Consider the following 27,159-nt stretch of genomic DNA (forward strand, 5'->3'; position numbering starts at 1 on the left):
GTGGTGATGGTGGTGGTGGTGGTGATGGTGGTGATGGTGGTGATGGTGGTGGTGGTGGTGATGGTGGTGGTGGTGGTGGTAATGGAGGTGGCAATGGTGAAGGTGTTAGGGGTGATATTGGGGATGGCTGGGATGGTATTACTAGTGGAGTGGTGATGATGCAGACAGCAGTGGTTGTTTTTCTTAATAATGGTGGTGAAGGAGGATATGCAAGCTGTGTTCCTGTTCCCACCGTTGTCTCGAAACAGAGCATGCCTGCCTGCTATGTCTCGCTGACACAACCCATTTCTTCCCTGCAGACACTGACTCTAAGCCACAGCCTCTCAAGCTTGCCCATTTCCCACCAGACCAAGTCTACCCCAGTCACTGTGGCCCGTGAGGTCGGTTTCCTTTGCTCAGTATTCAGATGGAATCCCAAACTCATGCTCTGTTATAGTCTAGCTGTGCCACCTCCTTGCTGTGTGTCTTGGGGCAAATTATTGAACACCGTGCCTCATTTTCCTTGTCTGCAGCTTAGGCTTCATAACAGCACCCACTCCTAAGGCTTAGGGGAGAATCACCTGAGTTTACTCAGCACTGACCCTGACACACATCTCTTACACCTTTAGATAGTGTTAACCAACTTGATCACCACAACACTCACACCACCCAAGCTCCTCATCTGCCACAAAGGCCCAGGCTTCACAGACCTTCTTGGCAGAAGTTAGAAGAGTGTGTTAGATCCCCTTTTTCCTGGTCAAGCTGGGCAGCTTCTTTGTCGTGGCCTGAGCAATGGAGTTAGAGCAAGGTGTCATAGATTGTGCTGGGGGAGCTTCCTCCTGCCCTGGATGGCAGGTTCTAAATTGGCCCCAGCTGACACCCCTACTAGGCACAGCATAAGCCCAGCCCAGAGTGTGTTCCTTCAACATGATACACTGCAGACCTGAAAGGAAGCCAGGAGCTGCTAGGAAAGAGGTCTATCCGTTTCCACAGCAATGTGCAGCCTTGGCCCCTTGACTCATCAGTGTTCCAGTGAATCACAGCTCCTCCATGCCTCTACATAGGAACCTGGAAGTTAGTCACCTATGACTCTGTTTGGACCCCTCCCTATCTCTTGGCTCCTAGCCCAGGCTTTCTATACAAGCCCACACCTAGCGGACTCTGACCTCTGGAGACACCATAGTAGATTTAGGTCACCCGCATTTGCAAGGCAGTGGTGCTTCCTGAGAAGCTGACATCAGTCCCTCACCCCATGTGGAGAGGGAAGTCATGGGGGACAGCTCCCTGTGGGACTCGGGGGTTGTGTCTGTACATGCCACACATCTGGTCAGAAGAACAGCCCTCCTTGCTTTCAGAAGCCACTGCCCCCAGTCTGCCCTCTGCCTTCAGCCCCGCCCCCACCCCCATCCAGGTGCTTCTTCGAATCTCTCCATAGTCTATGGATACCTACGAGCTGGAGGACCACTGAGAGGCTGGAAACAGCCCATGTTCCAGCACATCTCAGGCATGCACAGCCTCCATGTTTCTGCCTCTCACCTATAAGACAGATATAGGCAATGTCCTTTGGAACAGGTGAAAGAAAGCAGTATATCGAGCGTGCTGGCCAAGCCACAGGCAGGCTCAGCACTGTCAGCATTCTTTTCTGGATGCCAAAAACTGCTTCCTGTATGTATCCTTTTTCTGCCTGCAGCTCTCACATCCTTTCTGTCTCTTGACACCTCTCACTTGCTCTGTTCTCACTCTCTCCCTGCTGGGTTTGGCCAGGCAGCCCCCACTGAGCACACTACAGCTCTTTCCTCCCTGTTCCGCCCCCCTTCCTTCCATCATCTTATCTTCCTCCAACTGTCCCTCTCATGCTGTTCCAGGACCAGCCAGCCCTTCCTGGGTGCTGCTTAGTCATCTCCCACGAGACTACTTATATTTCTCCTTCGATTCAAGCTGGCTCCTCCCCAGGTCCTCCATCACTTAACCATGGGCCTGGATCAGCTTAGTCCCTCTGGTTCTCCAGCCATGAGCTGATCTCAGTGGCCCCTTCTCTCTATGCTTGCTGCCTCTATGGACTCAGGTCTTGCCCCAGGTTGCAGAAACCCTAAACAGTGCAGCTGGGAGTGGTTCCAGACTCCCTCTGCCTCAGTCAGACCTCAAGCTCTGGCTGCCGTCTGTATTCGGAGCTTTTCTGAATGTCTTGCTGCTGTGTGTTTTCTTGTCATCTAATATGTGGCACATGTGGGAGGCACATAAAGCACATCTGCACAGGTGTGTGTCCCATGATTTTCACAGGTTAGACCTGGGCCACGTCTGCAGCCAACTCGGGGTCTTTGGACCTCATCTGTTCTTAGATGCTGAGAGTCAAGCCGAGGACCTCTCTCCTCCACTGAGTGGTACCCGTGCAGTATCACCAACATGTGTCAGTGCTTATGACTATGCCACGAGGTCTTCATCTATTCTTCTGTTGATGAACAATAGGGTTGATTCCAATTAGAAATGAATATGATTCTAAAAGTGCTTTGAAGACGCTTCCTTTTCATTTTTCCTGCCCACAAAAGTCTGGGATTAAATTGCCAGGATAGCAGGAGGCTTATGTTGACAGTGCAGACAGCTTTCTGTTTCTGTAACAAAATACCTGCCATAATCAACTCATGAAGAAGAAAGGTTTGTTAGGGCTCAGTTTCAGTCCATAGTCACTAAGCCAGTCTGCCTGTGTGCCTGTGGCAAGTCAGTATGCCACGGCAGGCGTGCCTAGCAGAGCGAGCTGCTTGACTCACATTTTGGAAAAGAAAAAGAGAGGAGACCAAAAGACTGGCCTCAAAACCCCTTTCAAGGGCACACCCCCCAATGACCTAAAACCTGGCATTAAACCTTTCAAAGGTTCCACGCCCCTCGTAAGCTCTTCTCTCAGATGAACCTCTAATTGTGGATCTTTGGGAACAGCCTGGCTCCAGCTATAGAGCTGGTAAATTCTGTGGCAAGGCATTCTGATTGGCTCATTCCCAGCACTCCATGCCTCCATTTCTCCACTCACGTTGGGAACTCTGCTAATTTTAGGCTTGCCTGGCATCCTTCCCACTCACCAAATGTGCCCTGGCCCCTGCTGGGTATAAATGGCACAGTGACAAAGTTTAGAGACTTAGTAAAACCAAGAAGACACAAGATGCCCTATAAGATTTGAATTGTCCTAAATATGACATCACACACACACACACACACACACACACACACACACACACACACACACACGAAAAAAAGTGCCCATCACTTCTCTGAAGTCGGGAGTAATTGGAGCCCTGATAAGTCAGGGGAGCATGTGAGGAGGGAGCTGTGAAGGAAACATGAGGCCTGCTGTGGAAGGAATATGAGGCCTTATATGAGCGAGGGCGTGAGGCAGGAAATGAGGGAGGGCTGCCTCCTGAATGACTAGTGGGTCCTAGCAGGTAGGACAGAGGCATTGGACTGCAGCACAGACCCCAGATTCATCATCTCCACAGGCTGCCTGGTGGCAGGCTTCCACCATCCCCTCTACCCCAGTGAACCTAGCAATTGGAGGGGTCTAGAATTGCTCCCCTCTAGCAGTGACATGAACTTCTCCTTGCAACTATGTCAGCCTATCCTTGAATGCCAAGACCACAGGAAGATGCCAGGCCTTTGAAGCAGCAGAGTGCATAAATCACACACACACACACACACACACACACACACACACACACACACACACACACACACAATCACATACATACATACACACAAATGCATGTACACGCATACGTGCACATATATACATACATGCACATGTACACAGAGAGAAATGCACAGCTAAAGAGCAGGAGTCTGTAGGACAGTTGGAGTGTTGTTCTATTTTGTATCTCTGGAGTGCTGGGTATTGGCACTGAACCATGTGCCCAGCCAAGCTGCAGGATTTTAATGATGGAACTAGTATTTTAAAAGCCCACACAGGGGTTGGGGGCAGGGAACTGGAGGAATGGCTCAGTGGTTAATGGTGTGCACACTCTTCTCGTGGAGAATCTGAGTTTAGTCCCCCAATTAAGTGGCCTGAGGGAGGTCTGAAGCCCTTAGTTTATCCTAAAACACTTCTCTCTCTCTCTCTCTCTCTCTCTCTCTCTCTCTCTCTCTCTCTCTCAAACACACACACACCATTACTCCACATTCAAAGCAACACACATGAACACAGACACATCACATACAAAATACTCCAAAGCACAAGTAACACATGTACACACCTGTGCACAACACACACACACAATATTCATCCACAGGTTACATAGACATGTAGCTCACACACCACAAAGCATCATCTTTACAACACAGGATATGCAATAAACTTCTATACAGAACCATACCACATGGATCAGACAGGACAGACAGTGCATACATACCACCTACATACTGTACGAGCCCCCCATACTGTACTGTACATATTGTATGCACGTCACATACACACACCACGGGCCTACACATCACACTACAAGAACACTCATGCACACAATTCTTTGAACTTTCTTCAAAGTTCAAGCATGGAGCCAATATTTGTGAAGTCCAGGCTCTGTCACAGTTAGATCGAGCTTCTTCAGCTGTGGGGTGTAGAGACTGAAAAGTATCATGACTGTGAGCACTTCTGCCACCAGGGGGCACATGGAGCCCAGCTCAGGAACTTCAGCTCCACTTGGGATCTCAAAGAGCCCCAAACCAAGCCTGATTCTAGGGGCCCTTGCCAATAAATACAAGGGGTTGGAGGGGTGAGGGTGCTGACCACCAGCTTATAGCCGTCTTGCCACAGGTCTTGCTGTGGAACAGTCGGAGACTACACACCCTCACCCATGCAGCTCCTCCACGCGCCCAGCAGTAGGCAGAGGATCTTGGCCCAGCAATCCCTGGAAGCTGGTCTGGAGTCTCAGCTCCCAGAATACAGAATCAGAGCTATTAGCCACAGGGCCCCAGCAGACTCCCCAGTGCAGACTCGGAGGCTGTTCTAGAAGTTTCTGTTGCTGTGATAAGACACTGACCAAATCCAACTTGAAGAATAAGGGTTTATTTCCTCTTACTGGTGATGGCCCATCATCAAGTAAAGCCAAGGCAAAAACCATAGAGGACTGCTGTTTAATGCCTTGCCTTCCTTGGCTTGCTCAGCTAGCTTTCTTAACAGCCCAGGCCCTCCTGCATAGGGATGATACTGTTCATAGAGGGCTGGGCCCTCCTACAGCAATTATCAAGTAAGACAACTCCTCACAGACATGTCCACAGGCCAACCTGGTGGTATCCGTTCCTCAGTTAGGGTCCTTTTCCCAAGTATGTCAAGTTGACAACCAAACTTAGCCATCCCAGAGGTCCTCCTGTATCCAGGCTGGCTTTCCAAATGGGACTGGGTCTCAGCCAGCCACCTAAGGACTAGAAGGTGTCTGGGGTGCACTGGGCTCTCCAGTCCCCATGAAGACTTGCTGGGGGTGGGTAGTAAGAGGGGGTGAGGAGGAAAGAGGGCAGGTCCAAGCCCCAAATAGGAAGTCCAGAGGAGCCAAAGAGCCCCTGAAAACTAAGGTACTGAGCCCTAGCTGTCTCATGGCCATCCACTGTGCAGAGGACTTAGACAATGTCTCAGTGAGGGACCTAGGCCAGCAGGCTAGGCACCCTTAGAGGTCACAGCTGGGGTGGGAAGGGACAGAGGAAGCGTCTTGGACCAGGTGGCAGGATCAGGAAACAAGAGTAGAGGTGTGTAGAGGACATTACACCTCCAGAGCCTGAAGAAATACACCTGCAGCTGCTGGAATGCAGTGCGTCTGGCTGCAGAGGAGGGCTTGCCCTGTGTGCCTGGGCAGCGGGATCACGCGCCTAGGACATCTGATCTCCTGACCCAGTGCCGGCAGGGCAGGTGGCACCTCACCTGGCACCTCATCCCCTTCCCTCCTTTGTTTTCTCCCCCATCGTCTCCTCTCACCTTCCTCCTCACTTCAGGAAATGAAACTCAGCCTCTGGGTCTCCCTTCATCCCTCCCTCACCACCACCATCACCCGCAATGCACCTCAGGAAATGGAACCGGCCCCGGGCCTCTCCTCTCCTTCCCAAGCCCCACCCCCAACCTGGGCTCCCTCTGCGGCTTCTCCTGGCTATCTGTCTACTGGAGGAATCATGCAGAATCTATGGGCGTGGCTAGCCCCTTTGGCTTGTGGAGGGAGGGTCAGGATAGACAGGAAAGCACGGAATAGTGGGCAGAGCCAAAAATCTACAGAGCCAACCTTAACCCTCCCTAACCCTGAGAGACAGCATCCACATTGTTGCCTACTGCAGAGAGGGTAAGAGGACAGGGTGGCAACTCCCTCCACCCAATTGGAGAGCTAAAGCACGGTAGTGGGCTGGGCAAGTAGCTTGGACCTCCCAAGCAGCTTCACCCCATCTCTGGGCCTGAAACACCTGCCCTGGTACCCTTCAGATGTCCAAACAGGATAGTCTTTCTGCAACCCGGGAGTACACGAGGTCAGTGGCTTGCCCCTTAAGCCTACCTGGATGCCCCAGGTCCCCAGTGTCAGGCAAAGTCTGCCCAAGCTCCTGGGTCCCTTTGGGTGTCCTCCAGAAAGACCACCCGGGGTCTCTGTTGGGGCCTAGGACTCACAGCAGCTGTTCAGAGTTGTCTTCTTTGCTGAAGTCCTACACAGACACCCGGAAAATGGTTCTCTATGGCTCTCACACCCTTCTCATTCACCACTGGGGCGGAGGGGTCACAACCTGTTAGGTCCCTGGGTGCTTGCCCCTCTCAAAGTCCAGGACCCATCTCTAACTATCACCTACCCCCTTCAAACTGTGACTCCTGCAGCTTCATCTCCAGAGACCATTTCGGGGTGGGCAGTAATGAGGCAAGGTGACAGGGACCAGGTGACCCTGGTATCTTTAGTTAGGGTTTCTGTTGCTGTAATGAAACACCATGACCAAAATAACTTCATATGGTATGAAAAGATTCTTGTTTGGCACATGTTTATGCTTTCCTAAAGCTAAAATTTTTCAAAAGTTTAAAGGATACTTAATTAAAAATAAAAAGGAAGGGTGTCCCGACCTGCAGGACATCAACCTGGGGCGAGAGAGTCAGGGATAGGGAATGGGAACAAGAGACACAGAAAGAACGACCACAAGACAGGATTCTGATCAAGTGGCAAAACTTTCTTTTTTCTCAGGCTAGCTTATATAGTTGGCAGAGCAGGATATGGGGAGGGGTAGAATGAATGGGTTGTTTGTGAGCCAGGTGTTAGTGTAGGCAGGATATTAGGAAGCCACAAAGAGGATGTTTGGCAGGATAAAAAGTTTATGAGTAAGAGGTCCAGGAAGGGGTTGACTAAGTGACTGAGCCTGTGGGTGGAGGACTGGGTTGTTTCTTTTCTTGAGCTGAGGTTCTAAGGAACTGCTATGTAAAGGTTGACTATGTGGCCTGCCAAGCATGGCCTAGGATCTCATGCCAAGCCCTGAGATTTGGCCCCCAACAGAAGGGGGTTGGAGAGGTGGCTCCATAGGTAGGAGTGCTACCTGCTCTTGCAGTTTGCTCCCAGAACTCACAGGTGGCTACTGCTGCTCCTGCACCAGGGATCTGACCTCCTCAGGTCTCTGCACCTGTGCATACATATGCACACGAGTGCACACGCACACATAAAAATAATAAAATAAATATTTTCATTTTGTTTTGTATGTATTGGTATTTTGCTGCATGTGTGTCTGTGGAATCTTGAATTGAGCCTTGGCCATGTGCCTTGTCCTGCTCTGGGAACAATACAAAGTATACATGGAGATTTAATGTCAATCCTAGTCTCAGAGTAAGTCCCAAAAACTCATGCGGCTCTCTGAAAGAGAGCAGCAGGTAGCGCATCGGTGACAGTGGAAGTTCTGGAAGATACTATGACTGATTGTGGTACTGATGAGTGAGTGTCAGGGGTTGCTGACACCAAGGCAGGACAGCCTTACAAGCATCCAAGACAAAATGGTGTTTTCAGAGTGCCCCATTCTGCCACAGAAGCCTGTGGTACCCCTAGAACCAGACAGAACATGGGCTGTGAAGGCTCTCAGTACATGCCCTGCCACTTATTACTTGGATACCACTAGCAAAACCTCATCCCCTTCCCAGTAGGCACTGGCATACTTCAAAACTGAAGGTAGGTCATCACTGCCATGTCACATCACTATCATTCAACAGTCAATGATAGAAGGCATGCCATGCACCTTACACAACAGCTGCTCCCAGTAAAAATGATCTGCCCTCCTGGGCTTAGCAGGGCAAATCATGAGACTGCCCGCCCCCCTCCCCCCTGCACTGCCTCAGATCATCAGGGTCCACACTCCCACGCCTTCTCTGCCAGGAACTATCATCCCATGCACCTCGCTTCATCCTTTGTCCACCCGCTCCCACTCTCTAGCAATTTCAATTCCATGAGCTCATTCCTTCAGGAGAACAGCTGCAAGGAAGCTCACTTCCACCTCCTGAGATGGGCCCTGGAGCATCTCGCAGCCCAGGGAGTGCCCAGTCCAGCAAGAAAGGTGAAGGTGCCAGCATTGTGGTCCTACCATGCTTGAGGTTGACACACAGGTCTAGCCAGGGCTGTACTGGAAGATGGAACTTTGCAGCCGGGTACTGCAGGATTAGTAGGAGTGGACACCAGCTTCAGGAGATCCAGGTGACAGAGCACATACTTCAGAGACTCTGTAGGCATCCAAGAAGTGGCCAGAGCAAAGACCCACGTGAGCTAGACCAGGTATCTAGCTCTGAACCGAACTTTCTAGCAAAGTGGGCCCAAGATAGATATTCTACAAATACCCATCAAACAACTGGACACATTTTCTATAAATATATATCCATCAAACACATGAATACAAAGCCCACTTTTTAAAGAGTGGAAAACCAGTGTTACTTTGCAAACCTAGTCTCCATGCCTAGGGAGAATAAATCAAGAGGGTCACGAGGCTAGCTCCGTTATGTAAAAAGATTCTTGGTTTCAATTGTTTTTTAAAGAAAATCAAACATCTACAACCGTGTATAGACCTCCATGGCCCAGCGCGCCCTACCAGTCCCACTTTTGTCCTCCCTGTAGGGGTGTGTGTGTGTGTGTGTGTGTGTGTGTGTGTGTGTGTGTGTGTACACAAGTTTGTGCTCCATCTCTACTAACATTACTGTGGGCCCGGCTCACCTTTCAACCCGTGTCCTCTCACTCTGGTCAGCTATAGGAAAACCCTGAGTGCTGAGCCAGGAGCGGGCAGCCAAAGCACACATGCTGCCAACAGCTGCTGAGCTTCCGCAAGCTGAGGGTGAAGATATCAGCACTTTTGTAAAAAGATTTTAAACATGCATTTAAAATTAAATTACTGGTATGGAGGTGGATCGGCTAGTTAAAGGCACTTGCTGCCAAGCCTGACGACCTGAGTTCCATCCCCAGCAGCAGTATGGTGGAGGGTGAGAACTGACCCCAGCAGGTTGTTCTCTGACTCCTGTGTTCAAGCCAAGGTACATGCTCATACTTGTACACACATAAATAAATGTAATAAATCATTTTTAAAATTTAATTATAAGTTGGGTGTAACGGAGCAGATCTATAATCCCAGTGTGTGAGTAGTGAAGGCAGAAGGATCAGGTGTAAGGACTCAGGCATTATGCTGGCCCGCCCCTGTCACCTGGCAGAATGCACTCAGGCAGTACTCTGGTCAGCCCAAGGTTCCGGAGTACTAGTCTGCACGCAGGTACAAAGGACCCCTTTAAAAGAAAGACCCCCCGCCCACCTACGCTCTCCCCCTCCCTCTCTCCCCCTTTTCCTCCCCTTCCCCTCCCTCCCCTCTCCCCCTCTCTTTGCCCCCCTACCCCTCTCTCTCCTCACCTCTTGCTCTCCCCCTTTAATAAACTCCATGGTTAGTGAATCTCTTGGTTCATGTTCCACCGCACCTGGTAATTTAAGCAAAAGAACAACATCAGAAGTTGAAGTGACCAGAGTAAATTATATGAGACCTCGTCTCAAAAAAAACAAAATAAAGCAAAAGCAAAAAAGCAAAACAAAAAACAAGAGATGGTTCAACAGTTAAGAGCACTGGCTACAGTTCCACTCTTCCAGAAGGCAGGGGGTTTGATTCCCAGCATCCACAAAGCTGCTCACAACCACCTTTAACGCCAGTCCCAGGAGATGCAATGCCCTCTTCTGGCCACCACAGGAACTGCATGCACATGCAGGCAAAACACCCATATACACAAAATAAATTTTAATGAAAAAAAGCTTTAAAAAATTTAACTGCATGAATATAAATAAATAATTGTGCCAAATAATAATTAAATATCAATAAATCTTAAAAGCTAAGGTAACAACAAGCTAAGTTCTCAAAGTCTGTTTCTTCCTGCTTATTTCACAGTTCTTTCTGGTCTAGAGACCATCTGGGTAGGCCATGTTTCTGGCGGAAACCTCAACAGTGCTGCTTGGTCTTGTGATGTCCCGTGGGATATGTGAGGTCACTTCGTGGAAACCATAAACCATGAGCTAACTCTGTTCATTTTTAGATGATGTGGCTGCAGTTGGGTCACCCGTGCTCCTGCAAGTAACCCCAAGAAACTCACAGGCTCACCAAGCTAGGCTTGGGCAGAATGGTTTCCTTACTCTGTCACCTGTGTCCTCTCTGGGGAAAACAGACATTTGTTCACATCGCTACAGGAAAAGTCATGACAGACAAGTCCCTAAAGAATTGATCTGTGTGTCTGTGACGTGTCCCTAGAAATATGTAGGGAAGGAAGGTTTGCTCCAAACTGGCTCAGTGACAGAATGGACCAGGAATCTGTAAGATGGGAGAAGGACTCTTCCTTCCCAAGCAGCTCCATCTCCTTCCGTGGTTGTGAGGACATCATGCTTCCCATTCTGGAGCCTTTGAGCATGATATTGAACCATCAGACCTCCCAGGGGCCTTTGGAGCCTCCAGGTATGGGTGGGGCCACATCTTGTGAAGTCTAGAATCTCACTGCTTGCTTCACAGCTGCTGGCTTCCCTGGTCTGAACAGCTTTTTGGAACTTTCCAGTCTCTGGTATGAGCCGATTTGATAATTTCCCTCCATTTTACATATATTCTATTGGCCTGTTTCCCTACAGGAGCCTGGCTAGTACATTTCTGTTGAGTAATTTGAGAGGTGGAGGCAGAAATATTAGGAGTTTAAGATCAACTTTGGCCCATATAACAAGTTTTAGTGCACCCTGAGCTACATAAGACCCTGTCTTAACAACTAACTAAACAATAAAATTAAATTATGAAACATGCATATACACACTCATGTATACACAAACACACACACACACACACACACACACACACACACACACACACACACACTCACACACTATCGTCCAGTCCAATTCTAGCCCAGTTTCAGGCTGGCCCCAACTCTGCTTACCAGGCTGAATGTGAAATTTCCAGGGCACTGAACTGAGAACCCCAGCCTGTGGTGCTCTACAAGACTGGAGCTCTACAAGACTTCTCCATGGTGGCAGAAGCCAGCTGGTATACCTTGCCAGTCTGTCTACTGAGCTCAGTTGCCTTGACCTTGTTTTTGCCTTGGTCTCAGTACTGGGGAATATCATTTGGTGCCAACCTCCATCTTTACTGTGTCCCTGGCCATATTTGGTCTTTGTTTTCTCCTTGACATTTAGACTTTTCTTGGATTTTGATCATCAGTGGCCTTAGACTCTATCTTCTTCCTGTGTCAGTCATGAATGTGACTGTCCTCACATAGCTCTTCTCTTGGCCTTGGCCTTGGCCTTGATTTCTCTATACTCATCTCAGAGTTTGATTAAATCTAAATGTATGTCTTGGTGTGTCCCCTGGAGCCACCAAAACTTGCAGTTCCACGTAGGTAAGAGTCCTGTCATCAGACTATATTTTCAGCAACTCACATGGATTAAATCTTCAAGACTGACTCCTTTGGGCCAGGCAGTGGTGGAGCACACCTTTAGTCCCAGCACTCAGGGGGCAGAGGCTGGTGGATCTCTGTGAGTTCGAGACCAGCCTGGTCTACAAGAGCTAGTTCCAGGACAGCCTCCAAAGCCACAGAGAAACCCTGTCTCGAAAAACCAAAAAAAAAAAAAAAAAAAAAAGTATAGAAGAGAAAAGAAAAGAAAAGAAAAGAAAAGATTGACTCCTTTGGATGGAAGCTAGGAAACTACCAGAAGTTCTGCTCATAAGATGTCTTGGTTACTTTTCTATTGCTATGATAAGACATCATGACCAAGACAATTTATAGGAGAAATAATTTATTGGGTCTTATAGTTCCAAAGGGTGAATCAATGCCATCATGACAGGGAGCATGTCATCAGGTGGGCAGGTACTGGAGCAGTAGCTGAGACCCTTACATCTAATCCACAAGCACAAAGCAGAGAGAGCTGACTAGCAATGGCATGGATTTGTGTGTGTGTGTGTGTGTGTGTGTGTGTGTGTGTGTGTGTGTGTATGTATGTATGTATGTATGTATATAATTTAAATTAGAAACAATCTTATTTTACATATCAATCCCAGTTCCCTCTCCCTCCTATCCTCCTCTACCCTCCAAAGACCCCCCCTTCCTATTCCCCATCCATTCCCCAGGCAGGGTAAGACCTTCTATGAGGGATCATTAAAATCTGTCAAGTCATTTGGGGCAGGGCCTAGGCCCTCCCCTGAGTATCTAGGCTAAGAGAGTATCTCTCTATAGGAAGTGGGCTCCCAAAGTCCATTCATGCACTAGGGATAAATACTGTTCCACTGCCAGAGGCCCCATTGACTGCCCAGTGCTCCTAGCTGACACCCATGTTCAGGGGGCCTGGTTTGGTCCTATGTTGGTTCCCCAGCTGTCAGACTGGGGCCCATGAGTTCCCACTTGCTCAGGTCAGCTGTTTCTGTGGGTTTTTCCAGCATGGTCTTGACCCCTTTGTTGATCACTCCTCCCTCTCTGAAACTGGATTCCAGGAGTTTGGCTCAGTGCTTGGCTGTGGATCTCTGCTTCTGCTTCCATCAGCTACTAGATCAAAGCTCTAGGATGGCATTTAAGGTAGTCATCATTCTCATTATATGGGACAGGCATTTAAGGTAGCCTCTCCACTATTTCTTAGGGTTCTAGTTGGGGACATCCTTTTGGATCTCTATAATTCCCTAGTGGCAGATATCTCTTTAAGCCTGGAGTGTCTCCCTCTATTGATGTCTCTTTTCTTGCTCTGCTCTATTCCTCTCCCCACTCAATCTTCCTGATCCCTCATGTATAGCATGGAGTTTTGAAACCTCAAAGCTTAAACAGTTTCACCAACAGAGGACCAAGTATTAACAATATATGAGCCTAGGAAGGACAACCACAGAGGGAGAGGCCACCAATATGCCCTGGCAGAGCATCTGTAAGTGACTGGGTGGGATGAGCTGCCCCTGGCCAACACTTCTCTCCAGGGCTAAGGCTGAGTCTGCTATGGAGACCCCTCCAACACACACACACACACACACACACACACACACACACACACACACACACACACACGCGCGCGCATGCACATGCTTTTGAGAGCTGGGAAGACCTGAGAATATGGGCCATGAGACCAAGCTGTAATATAGCCCCACTGATTCTCAGCTTGTCACCCAGGGGTTAGGGTCAGCCACTCCTTTAGGAAGGGGACCACTGTTGTGCCAGAGCAAAGTCTGGGGCAGGCCACAGGTGCTACCACCATCTGTCCCATTAAATGACAGAGCAAGCCTGGGGTCCGAGGCATTTCTACATGGCTGGACATCTGAGCCATGATCCCACCAGCTTCCAGAGAAGGACTCAGAGGTTGAAAATGACAGGTCCTGCAGTGCCCTCTCTGCCTGCCAGAAAGGAAAGTGGTGTGAAGACGACACACTGAAAAACAAAGGAAGCACTTCACACTCCGTGCTTTTGTTGTTCTCTGACCTCTGACCCCCATGACCTCCAGGCCACCCGTGCACAAAATCAGCCATGGGCATCACCAGAAACGTACAGAGGTCAGGGAAATGGAAGGGAAGGGTGAGGAAGGGATGGTGCACTGAGCGCCCTGTCTTGAATCTGGTTGTCTCACTACCTGCACCCAACAAGTTAGGCTGACCCAGGCTGCAGCTCCTTCCACTTGCCTGGTTTGACCTCAAGCTTCCTGTACCACTGTCAGGTTCCGTTAACTGGTGCTCTACAGTGGACACCAGGAAAGACTCACTCCATATACTCCCCCATTGCTCTTTCTCCTCTCTCTTTCCATTCTCATCTATCTCTCTGATATCTCCCTCCCTGTTTCTGTGTCTCTGTCTCTCTCCCTTCTACATGGGCAAGCATCTCCAAGCTGTTTCTGCCTTCACAGAGCTATCTGGGAACACACCAGCCTCTTCCAGCAAGCCTGACCCTTCCGACCCTGTACTGTTTCCAACATTTACACCCTCCAAACAGGAGTCAAACATACCCTCCACAGACCTGAGCACTGAGCAGGCACTGGAGGATCCAGCAGAGACAAGACGGCCCAATAGGGCAGCAAAGCCTAGTGTGTGCCCACAGAACTGCCATGAAGGGGCCTGCCCAGGAGACCGTGTGTTGAGGACCCCACAAGCAGGCACTGTCCTAGAGGGCTACCCAGCAGGGACAGAGAGAAAACACTAGGAACATAGCAGCCTCAAGCTTGTGAGGCTGCCACACAGGGCAGGCTCCAGCTGCACTTCCTGTGGGAGTAAGGGATGTCTACAACTGGACAGCGTGACTTCCTCAAGTTTTCCAGAAATCCCTGCTGTTTGTTGTCTCTGTTGTTCCCATTTGCTAAAAGAACAGGTCTAGAGCTTGACCAGTTACTCCACCCCACCCTTCCACCCCTTCAGGAAAAAAACACTCATGGCAAGAAAGGACCTGAGAGACCCTGGGCACATTATGGACTGCAGAGGAGGGCTGTGTGTACGTGTCCAGAGCCAGACTCTGGCCTTTTTAGGTCCCTCTGCTCCGTGCAGGCCCTTAGGTAATGCTCTCCCCAGCCTGTCCTGCATGGCTGTGGTACAGGGGCAGTACATAGACCTGGCCCACTAGGAGGATAGATCTAGGCAATGCTGCTGCTGCTGGGAGAAGAGTGGAAACAGTGAGTAGGATAGGAAGAGCCCTAACAGAGTTATATGTCAACTTGACACAAGCTAAAGTCATCAGAGAGAAGAAGACCTCAATTAGGGAAGGATTACCAGCCTACAATCCACACTGCCAAAGAAGCTAATAAACAAGGAGGTCCCTAAAAGAGACATAGATGGTCCCCTGGAGAAGGGGAGAGGTTCAAGATCTGCTGAGCAAATTGGGAGCACGGGAAGAGGGGGGAGGGAGCTAGGAGAATGAGAAGGGGAAAGGAAGAGGGATGCCGAGGACATGAGGGAGCAGAAAATATGAGTCAGGGGAAGAATACACGATAACAAGAATGGAGATATCATAATAGAGGGAGACATTTTTGGTTTACAGAGAAACCAGGCACTAGGGAAATGTCTGGAGATCTACAAAGATGACACCAGCTAACTATCTCAGCAATGGAGGAGAGGCTACCTTAAATGCCCTCCCCTGATTATGAGATTGATGACTGACTTATATGCCTTCATCCAGCAGCTGGTGGAAGTAGAAGCAGACATCCATAACTAATCACCGATCTGAACTGGAACCCAGATGCAGAGAAGGACCAGTGAAGAGCACAGAGGTCCAGACCAGGATGGTGGAACACACAGAAACAGCTGACCTGAACATCTGGGAACTCTTGCTCCCCAGTCTGATAGCTGGAATACCAACATGGGACTGATCCAGACCCCAGGAACATGGGTTTCTGTGAGGAAACCTCAGAAATCTATGGGACCTCCTGTAGTAGTTCAGTATTTATCCCTAGCATAGGTGTGGACTTTGGGAGCCCATTCCCATATATATAGAGAGAGAGAGAGGAATACCCCCCTGAGCCAAGACACACGGGGGTGGGCCTAGGCCCTATCCCAAAGAATACGAAAGACTCTGATAGCACCCTATGGAAGGCCTCACCATGCAGGGGGAGCAGAAAAGATATGTGACAGATAAGGTTTTAGTCTGGGGGGGGAGGTGGAAGAAGGGAACTGGGATTGTCATGTAAAACAATCCTGTTTCTAATTCAAATTTTAAAAAGTTGGAAAAAAAGTAAAAATTAAAAAATACCTGCATAAGATCAGGCTGTAGGCAAGCTTGTAGAGCATTTTCTTAATTAGTGGTTGGTGGGGGATAGCCTTCAGGTGGAATGGGCAGTATACAGGGTGCAGTCCTCAGGCTGTAGGAAAAGCCTGAATCCAGAATGTAGGAGTGGCCTCACTAGGGACAGGGTTTGCCTCACCCTTCTGCTGTTCCTGCTTACAACATGATGGGTGGATGAGGGTGTCTGGCAAGGACAAGCCCCACAAGGAGCAGGGTACCATTCCAGACCACCCTGAGAGTGGGTCTTCCAGGACCCAGAAGTGGGCAGTGGCCACAGTTCCTTCAGAGGGGCTACAGGCTGCTGCTCAGTGACTACGCAGAGGAGTCAGGGGACACAGCTGCTATTCTGTCTGGAGTCTAGACACACCTGACTGTATCCCCAGGCCTTGCCCCATGGACCTGCTGTACTGTCTGTCAAAGAGAGATGTGCAGCGTCGACCAGGAGGGAGCCTCTGGTTTGAAGGCAAAGTGAGAATGAACTGGACCCACGGCGGTGAAGCACCTCCTCCCTCCATGCCAGGAGAGGAGCCAGCCTATGAAAGAGTCAGGAGGGGCAGTGGGTCCAGAGTCTGTGCTGTGAAGCTCCCCATCCTATGGAAGAAGGACATATATGGCAGGGTTGGCTCCCCATCTCTCTCTGGGGACCACAAAAGAGACCCTTGAATAGCTGTGCACATGAGGAGGGGACAAAGGAGACCCTAGGAATCCCAGACCAATGTCTCATCTCCCATGGGGAATGAAGTCATAGTACCTTCTAAGGGAGTACATGTGGGGGGGGTATGTGGGGTGTGTGTATGTGGATGTGTGTGTGTATGTGGGGTGTGTGTGTGTGGGTGTGTGTGTATGTGGGGTGTGTGTGTGTGTGTATGTGGGGTGTGTGTATGTGGTGTGTGTGTATGTGGGGGTGTGTGTGTGTGTGTATGTGGGGTGTGTGTGGGGGGGTTTGTGTGTATGTGGGGTGTGTGTGTGTGTGTATGTGGGGTGTGTGTGTGGGGGTTTGTGTGTATGTGGGGTGTGTGGGTGTGTGTGTGTATATGTGTGTGTGTGTGTGTGTGCTGTGGGGGGTGTGAGCGTGCCTGTGAGGAGACATGTGTATGAGTTATGGCTCACGTGTTAGGCTACAGGCAGCTGTGCGTGCTGTGGGTGACGTGTTTATACATGTAACATATAGGGGGAGAAACAGAAAGGGGGGAGAGCATGGGGAGAGTTGTATGGTGAGTGGTGTGATCAAGAAAGGCTACCCAAGGAGGCCAGGCACCCTGACAGTGGAGGGCCTAGAGCCCAGCAACCCCCATTTTTCCTCAGAACTGGGCCTTTGGCATGTTGACTTCACACCAGATTCCTGCTTATCCTGGATTTGAAGTCCAGCCCTAGTAGGGAAGAAAAACAAGGCTCTTAGCAGCTCTTGAACATGCTCAGAGGACCAAGGCGGGCGGGGCTAGCAGAGTTGGCTGCTGACCTCTGCCTCTGGGTGAGGAGCCAGGCCCAAAGGTAGTCGGGGTGTTGGAAATAGGACGCTGTGAACAGGTGGGAGAGGTGGGGGCCTAGGGGCCCTCCTTGGGAAAGGAATGTGTGCCTTGCTTGGCACTGTGCCCTCTGCCTGTGTCTTCAGGACAGTCCCTCCCAGAGGAGGCATTGGTCATCAGCACAGTGAATAGCTTCCAGAAAGCTTCTCTGGAAAGGGACAACCAGTCCTTGGACAACAGTGTGACAGCCACCCCTTCCTGGGTGGGACACACCCCTTGCCCTAAGCAGCTTCAGAATGGGGGCATGGGACCAAGGATCAGAGATGACAGAACTGAAAGGTGCCCTCTGCTTAGTGAGGGAGGGGGCTGTGGAAGTGGGTGAATGGAGGCCCTGAGGTGAACGCTTTATAGATGAGGGTGATAGCCGGGCTTCTAACTTCACTCATGCTGGGTGGAGCAGTTACCACAGGCTTCATGCTGCCTCTATAGCTAGGATTCTAGCTGTGCATCCCCATGCCCAGTTTACACAGTGCTGTGGATGGAGCCTTGTGCGTGGTAAGCAAGCACTCTACCCACTGAACTTCACCCCCAACCCTGAGGGTATCACACTTCTGTAGGGCCAAGTGCAAGCCAGCCACCTACTGCCACAGGCTCATTCTCAGGAGGCTGGGTCATGAGTTCTCAGCCTGACAAGCATGAGTGGTGCATGGTTATCCTAAAATCAAGCTGGGTGGCGGGTTCTTGTGTATGCCAAAGGCCTCATAACACATTCAGCTGTCCTTTGAGTTTGCCCTCTGCATGTGTGGTGAATCTGCACTAGCTCTTGACACAGGTAGAGGACAAGCTTGCAACAAGTAGCCTTTGGTGCTGACCCAAACAATAGCGTGTTGGGCCCAGACTCTGAACTCCCAAAACCTCCAAGAGATCAGTTCCAATGCAAAAGCAAAGAGTCCATTTTTTATTAACAACTTAACTGGAGTTAACTCAAGTCCTCTGTCCATCCAACACAGCGGGTAGAGCAGGAGGGACCCCAAGCAGCACTGGGGCAGGGAATATATTGGGGGTAGATCAAGGGGACTGTCTAAGGAATCCACTAGTTGCATAGCAACAGTAGTCTCAGGATTGGTTCACCTCCAGGCTTGGGCAACCTGTCCTAAATTGACTGGTCAGCTGCAGCTACAGAAAGGTTGCTGTGCCTAGAAGCCATCTCAGGGCAGTTGCTATGCTCTGCATTCCACTGTTATCAGTAAAGCACATCCAGAGCCTGCCAGCTAACTTCTGATTGGTTCCTTGTCACATGGAGGGTTTCTGGCTGCCTAGTGATTACAGCAAGGTCGGAGGCTCAGCACATGTTATTGAGTCAGGGACCTATGTCTTGCTGGGTCTTTTCTGCAGTCTGTCATGGTTGCCAAAGCAGGGAGCTGGGTGAGGGTCTGGGCCCTTCAAGTGAAGGTCAAAAAGCCCTTGCAGGAAAAGTCAAAAGCATTGCAGAGGGTCTTGGTATTGGCAGGTGTTCTGGGCAGTAACTCCTGGAGCATCGCAGCATCCATCCCAAGGCTCAAGGACTCATGGAATGACACCTGGTTCTAGGCAGAGGGTGGTTCTTGGTCAAAAATCAGGGAAAAGAGCAAAGTCCATTTTGTGCAACTGCCTGTCTTCCGGTCCCCTCTGTGGCATTGGCAGTATACAGCTCAGACCACTCTTCCAGAGTCATCTGTTAGCCTTGACCCAGCCCTGTTTGTGTCCCACCCAAGGATGGAGTAGGGTAGGCACCAGACATGGCCACTAGACAGAACCCCAAGAGACTTCTGCCCCTTTTACTATGTGGGGGCAAGCCCCATGTCAGGCCTTAGATCTGCAGATACTTAAATCTTGCACTTGCAGACTCCAGAGCTTTGTGTGTGGGTTATACACTGCCCAGTCTTAGTGCCGTGCTGTGGAAGTCTGAAGGACTGGGCAAACTGATGTCAGTTGTGGGGTGAGACTGTAACAGTTGTCTGATATGTGGGAATGGAGTAATGGAGAATTCTGAGCTATAGGCAGAACTTTATTAAAGAAAAATTAGTGAGATATGGTGCACACAGCTATAACTCCATCATTCTGGAGACTGGGGCGGGAGGATGGACAGCCTGAGCAATAGAATGAATTCAGAAAGACAGAGACAGAGAAATTTAATCCATGACACTTATTAAAGTAGCAAGGCAGACTCTATTAAAGGCCAACCAGCAAGTACAGGGTCCGTCCAGGAGGGATTGTGTGCAGAGCAGGGGAAGGAGGAGACTGATCTCAATTCTCAATTCAACATGAACAAATAGGGGTTTAGAGTCAAGGCATAAGGGATTTGGAAGATGGAAAACCTAAAGAGAAAACATCAGGATGTAGGGAACTCTATCAGGCCAGGGTCCCTAGATGTCACCTAAAGGATGCGGATGAGGAGCCTGGTCAGATATGGAGGGTGCAGTCTCTCGATAAACTGACAAAGCAGGATCCAGAGGAAGTGCCCAGGTTTCAGAGCCAAACTAACATATGGTTAAGTCTTTAATCTCTGTCACCTTAAAGGGTGATTCTAGGGAGGACTTGGGAATAAAGGAGACAGAGAACATGGCACAGTCACGATCACAAGGCTGGGGAAGACTGTCAGCCAAGACTCCAGGAGGTTGCAGAGTTGGGACTATGCTGCTGGAAACTGGAGCAAAGGTTACCCTTGCCATAGAGCAGCAAAGAACTTGATCTAATTCTCTTCCTTTTCTATTATTTTTGGAGCTTTGTAAGTTCCAAAAGGAAAGAGTCGATTTTTAGCCGAAGATATGACTGAGCACCGTGTTGCAGGTGTGGGTTGGTGTTTCTGACTGCCTATAACAGAATGGAGAAAGGGAAAATGATCCAAAAGTAAAATGTTTAATCATAAAGGAAATAGAATTTTAAAATGTACTAAACTCTCCATTGGCTTGTTGAAGGAATGAGAAAGCCTGCTAGGGAGGTCAAGAGTGTGGGGCCTAATGGCCTTGATACCATCAGCCTGGAACCATCCATTCCCAAGAAGGAAGAGTAACCACAAAAGTATTGGCAAGATTACCCAACATCCCTTCCCATCACAGGCCAGCAGTTTCCAGGGCCTAAGGGACAAAATTATCTCATATGTGGGGGAGGAGAGGGGACAGGTGCTATGGCCCACTCATCTCACTTAACACAACTGGCTCCCACTCCACCACTGCACTCCTCAGCTGCCTCCCTGGTCTTCACAAGCCTCTGTGCTGTGTGCTCAGCAATAAGGGCATAGTTGTCTCCGCCTACCCTGTGAGCAGTTTTTGGTTTTGTTTTTGGTTTTTGTTTTTTGTTTGTTTGTTTTTTGAGACAGGGTTTCTCTGCATTGTTTTGGAGACTGTCCTGGCACTCGCTCTGTAGACCAGACTGGCCTCGAACTCACAGAGATCTGCCTGACTCTGCCTCCCAAGTGCTGGGATTAAAGGCATGCGCCACCAACACCCAGTCCCTGTGAGCTTTTAAAGCCAGGCAGACCCACTGTGGGAACCAGCTTAGAGGGGTCCCCATTAAAACAATGTCCCATGGAGCTGGGGGGTAGCTGCATCTGAGACCCCAGACTATGGTTGCTATTTACACAACACTTCAGTTTGAATGTGGGCAGCCTGAGCCTCAGACACAGATCTTCTGAAGAGCTGGGGGTTCCTCAGAGAATAGTCATATGGCAAGAACAGGCACAGAGCTGTAGGTATAGCCTGGCAGGTTCCCCTGCCCTGGTATATCAGCCACCCCAAATAAACAAAACAGGATACTGGTATACTGAGCCCTTGTCCAGTTCTAGTCTTCACCCAAAAGAGCTCCAGGGCTGGGTAAAACAAAGTGAGCTTGCAGTTACCCTCTAGAGTTTTGATCAGATTCATTTTCCTTGCCAATTAAAAAGTTAAAAGACAGGAAAAATATCTCAGACACAGTAGACAGCAACAGGCATGGAAAGTACCTACAAAATGGAGAGGGGATTCAGAAACAGAAATCCAGCCCCCTGGGAGGGCTTGGGTCTTTGAAGTGGTCTTGGTGGTATAGGACAGCCCCCCTCCCAATTTTATATGGGTCCAGCTGAACAAAGAAAGGCTCACTAGAGGGCTGGAGAATGGCTACTTTTGCCAAGGACCTGGGTTCAGCCCTTCTGCTGGCCTTGCACAGGTGGGTTGTCCCATCTGCTAAGAGTTAGAGTGCAAGAATCATGCCGTGCCTAGAACAGTGTATTCCAACACTCTAGCACTCCCTTTGGTTCTTACATTCTTTGCGCCACCTTCTCCACAGTGCTCTTGGAACTGTACACAGTAGAGGTGCTAGCAGAGCCTTCAACAGTCTCTTGTTCTCACGCTTTGGCCAGTCATGAGTGCCCACACCTGGGCTGAGTTCCCCAGGTCCTCAGTTTCCCACCTCATGCCAGAGAACTTGGCTGAGACCCCATATAGCAGGCCAGAATCCTCATGCAACACCACCAAACCCCTTGTTGCTGAGAATTCTTGTGCTCTTGAGAGTGATATGGCACTAGAAAAATGGTTTAGCAGTTAAAGAGCACCAGATGCTCTTGCAGAGGACCTGAGTTTGATTCCCAGCACCCACATGGCAGCTCACAACCCTCTGTAACTCCAGTTCCAGGGGATCTGATGCCCTCTTCTGTCCTCTGTGGGTACTGCATGCATGTGGTACACAGACATACATGCAGGCAAAACACCATACACATAAAAATAAAAATGAAACATATTAAAGCCTTACACTTCTGGGCTGTAGCCCAGAGACAGAGCACTTGTTTAGCATGTGCTAGGACCCAGCTACAGGCACAACACCTCAAAACAGCAGTCAAGAATGGAGCAGGGAGGAGGGAGCTCTTGACAGCTCTTTGCCCAAAACAACACTCTCAAGATTCCCTCTTGCTTTCTGTTTCAAACGGCATTTTTAAAAATGCTACAGGCAACTTTTCCAACACCCAACATTCCTCGCTACAAAGGCATCTAGTTCCCGTTTACTCGTGTACATATGTTTTTATTTTCTCCGCCCCCATTTGTTCATATTAAGAATTACCTGACTGACCGTGTTGGTCTGTGCTGATTAAATTTGATGAGAAAGAAGGTTGGGAAACCATCTTCTGCGAAGGGCAGCTTTGCTCATATTTCCCATGATGTCATAAACCACATTGAGAAGCTGCTCAGTTAACTCACATAATCGGTTTTATTCTCAAAATTATAGCTCTAATGTTTGCACATAAGGGAAGTAGTTATCATGTTAGTAATACTTCTAACAGTATAAACCCTACCCCCAAATTAACCGGTAATCCTGTAGGAAGGTACTGTATGATCAAATGTTTAATCATATAAATAGAATGTAAATGCACCAGTGAACACTGTTTTCTAGTGTATCAAATTCTTTTATTCATCACTCACTTCACTGTGCTGTTGTTATGACGTGCTTAATAGGGAACGTGGCTAGTGAAAGGAAATAAACCTGGATGTTACTGTGAAACTTAATGTTTCAAGAATTCAAATTTTTGCTGCCTCTTGTAATGTGGACCTCTTCTCATGTACATAGTGCTAATATGAAGACCTTTTTCTGCACTATATGTACTCAGGGTAACTAAAATAAAGCCACGTTTAATCCTTGAAGGTATATCCAGGTTTATGCCAGTAATTGTGTTTACATTTTATGGTGCCTAGTATTGACAAAATGTTATTTCCCTATATTAAACAGATGAATACATACACACACACACACACACACACACACACACACACACACACACACACACAATGCTACAGGCAAGATAATATGCATAGCTTCCTTGGTTTCTCTGCCCTCTGCTGGTGAGGTCTCAGCCTTGAACAGTTTGGAAGCAGGTTCCTTCCCCACCAAGGTCTGAGGAAGAGTGTGCACACACAGGATGCTACCCTGGGAATGGTAGTGTGCACTCTAGTCTTCATCCCCGGCAGGAGGGGGTCTTGCTGGTCTGTGTTGAATAGATAGGAGACGTGTCTATGTTCCTGGTGGTGAATTTACAGACAAGCCACTGTGCAAACAATGTGGCCAAGAAAGAGAGAAAGCCAGCAAAGCAGTCCTCTGGCAGCTTGAGTTGCCCTTGCTGGCTGAACACAGCCAGCAGCAGCCCAAGGACTCTGACCACACCCAGCTGAACCCACGCTGCAAGCAATAGGGCCTCCACATGCTGTCTTTATTAGGGTTACTATTGCTGTGATAAAACACCGAGACTAAAAACAACTTGGGGAAGAAAACAGATGTATTTCACTTCCACTTTCCTATCATAGTCTATCATTGAGGAAAGTCAGGGCAGGGCCTCAAACAGTAATTTGTTTCTCTTCCCATTGCAGTCATGCTAAATATATCTACTACTTTCTCTTTTCACTAATACTTGTCTCTTTATTGGTGTGGGAACAAAGGCCTGGACTCTGTCACTAGCAGCTCTGGTAATGGAGGGAGCATAGAGAGAAAGTAAATTCAGGGGGAGGTCAGCAAGATAGAAGACCCCAGGGGACAACCCTAGTGGCTCACTATCTGCAGTCTTCTGCCACCACCAGGTCCCACCAATGCCAACAGACTATGAATTCATCAAGGGACAAATCCATTGATTAAATCAGAAACCTTGGAGTCTAACTGTGTGCAAATACCACTATAGAAGTGCCCCAAAAGTGAGCTTTAATAACTTCCAGGGCATTTCCTAACCTAATCAGCTTGACAATCAAAATCAACCATCACACACCCTAAGATTTGTTTGGGAGAGACATTCCAATGTCTGTATTCATTCTTGTATCTTGGAAAACATTTACTGGATAATTTCAACATCTAGATTGTTTGAGCAGGGCCTTTGAGATGACTCAGCAGACAAAGGCACTTGCCGAGCAAGCCCAGGCACCTCAGTTCCATTCCAGGAACCCACATAAAGATGAAAAGACAGAGCCATCTCCACAAAGTTGTCCTCTGACCTTCACATGGGCATGGCAGTATCCTACCTATCACATTAACAATAAATAATTTTTAGTTTAAAAAGATTGTAGAAGCTGTGTTTGTATTTGGGGGAGGGCCAATTATAAAATAAGTTTTTTTAAGAAGGCCTTTTCTTCTGTATTTTCCAATTTGCCATTATAAAGTTAAGAGTGTTCCCTTGTTAAGTACTGTATGTCCGTTTTGGCTCCTTTTGCTTACTCGGTAACTGCTCCCTCCACCACTACAACTCATTTCAATTCAAACAGGCAGACTCCTACTAAGAGACTGCTCACTTTGAGCATAGTTTTAAAGTTCCAGATTTATCATGAAAGAAATTCACACACCAAATCACAGCATCCAGAGCCACCGCTGGCCTCTCCCTTTGGGATCTATCCCTACACATGACCCTCCAACCTCAGATTTCCAAGGGAAGCAGCATTGCCTTAGAGAGGGGTGAAGTGACATCAGCCTTCTAGGACTCATGGCCCTAGAGGGGGCCATGGAGAATCGTGAAGGAGCCATCAAGCACTCGGTCAGTCGTACTCCATCTGTTTTAACCTAAGTTCAGCTCTGGGAGATTTTGCCTTGTGTCCATTAGTCTGTGCCCTGCTCTAAGTCACTCCATATTAGATGAACAGTGGCATTCAGGCCACACCATGCCCTAGGTGACTCCATTTTACAAGCAGCACTTGGCTCCACTTTGACTGTAAAGACAGAGGCAGGCATATTACAAACCATACCAAATGCAAGGATTCCGAACTTACCAAACACACCAGACTGATGGCGGGTACAGCAGCTAGGACACCCAAACCTGCCAGGTGACAGCCCTAACTGTCCTCTGACTACTAGGTGTGTGTACCAAAGGAGCAGCAGCTAGAGACTGTCTCCAGAACTTTAGCTCAGTGACTGCTGCTGGACTAGGGTACCCTGCAAGTGCCATCTGCCTGTCCATCTTTCTGTCCATCCATCCAGACCTGGTCCTGCACCTCACCTCCAGATCCTACAACCCTACAGCCTGGTTCTGCAGCTTCCAGCTGGGTTTGTTTAGCTATCCTGCAGCTGTCTCTGCTTCTGCTTCCAGTGAGTCCTCCTTGATTTCTTAGAATTCTTCAGCACTTAACCCTTCTGTAGCCGCTCTGTGACCTATCTAAGCAGATAAATTAAATAGATAGAGATACAGACAGATAGATGAGACACAGATATGGTATGTGATATTTGGTCTGAGAATTGATAATTGATATTACTGATCGGTTGGAATGAAAGAATCCATGCTTGTCTCTGCCAGCTACCAAGGGAAGTCGGGACTACTTGGTAAATTGTGGCTAATGAAATTAACTTACCTTGTGAAACTGCTGCCATTCTAAGTCCTGACCTTGAATAAGGAACCCCGAATAACATGTTTCTGGTGCAGTGCTATGTGTCTTCTTTTTGGCAACTTATCAGTTGTCCTGGCCGCTACTGGGATAGACAGGAAGGCTCATACATGACTACCCATGACAACAGGGGTGGGGTGGGGTGGGGAGACAGAAGCTGCAGAACAGCTTGGCTGGGTGGAACTTTCCGGTTTCCTTTCACAGTAGCTTGCTGCCCTTGCCCTCGTTTCCCCCACTCCCATGTCCCACTGAACACCCATCAGCTGTGTCTTCTGTCCCACTGGGAGCTGCTTCAGGAAGCTCTGATTGCAACATCCTGAATTCTACCTTTCTTTCTCCTGTAGCCCTAGGCTGACAGAAAGCAAGCCATACATGTGACTCACGGCCCTGACATCTATCCATTGTGGTCTTAGGTAACATTTATTATCTGTCCCTGCTAGTGAAGCTTTGTTTTACTCTCTTCAGTCCTTATATTTACCTTAAACCCAATTTTCAAAAATGTCTTGCTTGTTCCAGGAGGCTATTAGACAGCTCTGGGGTCTTTGGTATATTTAGTTTTGTTGTTATTGTTTACTTAGAGACAGGGTCTTGTCTCACCATGTAGCTCTGTCTAGTCTGGAACTTGCTATGTAGACCAGCCTGGCTTCAAACTCACAGAGATTCACCTGCCTCTGCCTTCCAAGAGCTTAATGATACATTATAAGTGTATGCCTTTTAAAGATATATTGTTTTCATTTCAGTAGAAGATTCCATGACAAGGAGCTGACGTCCACAAAATAAATAGTTCTCACCTCAGAGGAACACAAGAGATGACTTATTCTGGAGCCAAATGATAGGTTTTAAATCCCCAGTTATTGAAAACCTGCCACTGCTGATGTAATAAGCCAATCAAACTGTATTATTAAATCCAGGTTGTTGTTTTTAAAAATTTATTTATTATGTATACAGCATTCTGACTGCATGTATGCCTTACACCAGAAGAGGGCACCAGATCTCATTACAGATGGTTGTGAGCCATCATGCGGATGCTGGGAATTGAACTCAGGACCTCTGGAATAGCAGCCAGTACTATCAACCACTGAGTCATCTCTCCAGCCCCCTAAATCCAGGTTTAATGAAAGAGCAAAGCTACTCCTGGGTAACCCTTGGAAAGGCAGGGGAGGAGTCACATGGC

General features: G+C 48.6%; 1 protein-coding gene across 1 annotated transcript in view; it reads right to left on the reverse strand.

The window, feature by feature from the left end:
- LOC100768011 (lymphocyte antigen 6D) overlaps positions 1–26,119 on the reverse strand; it is a 40,699-nt gene extending 14,580 nt beyond the window's left edge. Inside the window, exons 1-2 of the transcript XR_003483044.2 lie at positions 25,953–26,119; positions 9,828–9,892 (exon numbers count right to left, since the gene is read on the reverse strand). The gene's annotated coding sequence lies outside the window, so the exon portion shown is untranslated. The remainder of the gene's footprint in view (positions 1–9,827; positions 9,893–25,952) is intronic.
- Between the last annotated feature and the right edge of the window lie 1,040 nt (positions 26,120–27,159).

Source organism: Cricetulus griseus, chromosome 2 (assembly GCF_003668045.3).
Source record: "Cricetulus griseus strain 17A/GY chromosome 2, alternate assembly CriGri-PICRH-1.0, whole genome shotgun sequence".
Taxonomy (NCBI): domain Eukaryota; kingdom Metazoa; phylum Chordata; class Mammalia; order Rodentia; family Cricetidae; genus Cricetulus; species Cricetulus griseus.